This window comes from Schistocerca cancellata, chromosome 6 (genome assembly GCF_023864275.1).
Source record: "Schistocerca cancellata isolate TAMUIC-IGC-003103 chromosome 6, iqSchCanc2.1, whole genome shotgun sequence".
Taxonomy (NCBI): Eukaryota; Metazoa; Arthropoda; class Insecta; order Orthoptera; family Acrididae; genus Schistocerca; species Schistocerca cancellata.
This window is the reverse complement of record NC_064631.1, coordinates 571,853,392-571,854,467: the sequence shown is the minus strand read 5'-3', so window position 1 is coordinate 571,854,467 and position 1,076 is coordinate 571,853,392.

Here is a 1,076-nt window from a genome sequence, read left to right as displayed (position 1 = left end):
GGCCTGAATACCCGACAGCCGGCGCAGGCTACCCCAAACGACGGAAGATGGAGTAAAACTGTTAAAGGTGCCGGTGAAAGAGGCCCAACAAGCTTTTTTGCTGTCTTTGATGACTCTACGGCATTGCGCTCGGAGTCGTTTGTATTCAATACAATTCGCCAACGTAGGATGGCGGCGAAAGGTGCGTAAAGCACGTCGTCGAGCACGGATAGCGTCCCTACAAGCCTCGTTCCACCAGGGGACGGAAACGCGACGTGAAGAAGTAGTACGAGGAATGGAACGTTCGGCAGCATGGATTATAACAGCCATGAGGTATTCGACCTGACTGTCACAACTGGGAAAATCGTGGTCCGGAAAGGTCGCCAGGGATGAGTAAAGTCCCCAGTCAGCTTTCAGTATGTTCCAGCTCGAAGGACGTGGGGATGGGGTGTGGTGCAGGAGACGAACGACACAGGGGAAGTGGTCGCTCGAATAGGTGTCAGAAAGGACATACCACTCGAACCGACGGGCAAGAGTGGTAGAACATATCGAGAGGTCCAAATGGGAGAAGGTATGAGTGGAGTCCGAGAGGAAAGTCGGGGTGCCGGTATTGAGGCAGACAAGATTGAGGTGGTTGAAGACATCTGCCAAGAGTGAGCCTCTTGGACAGGATGCAGGAGAGCCCCAAAGGGGATGATGGGCATTGAAGTCGCCAAACAATAAAAACGTCGGGGGAAGCTGAACGATCAGGTGCATCATGTCAGCCCGACTAACGGCAGACGACGGTGGAGTGTAGATGGTACAAACTGAAAAAGTAAAAGCAGAAAGAGTAATGCGGACAGCTATTGCTTGGAGTGGGGTGGTCAATGGGATGGGATGGTAATAGACGTCGTCCCGAATGAGCAACATGACCCCACCATGAGCTGGGACACCGTCCACAGGGGTAAGGTCATACCGCTCCGAGGTATAGTGGGTAAAGGCAATACGGTCAGTCGGGCGCAACTTGGTTTCCTGGAGTCCAAGGACGAGCGGACAGTGCAGGCGGAGGAGCAGTTGTAATTCCTCCCGATGAGATCGAATACCTCTTATGTTCCAAT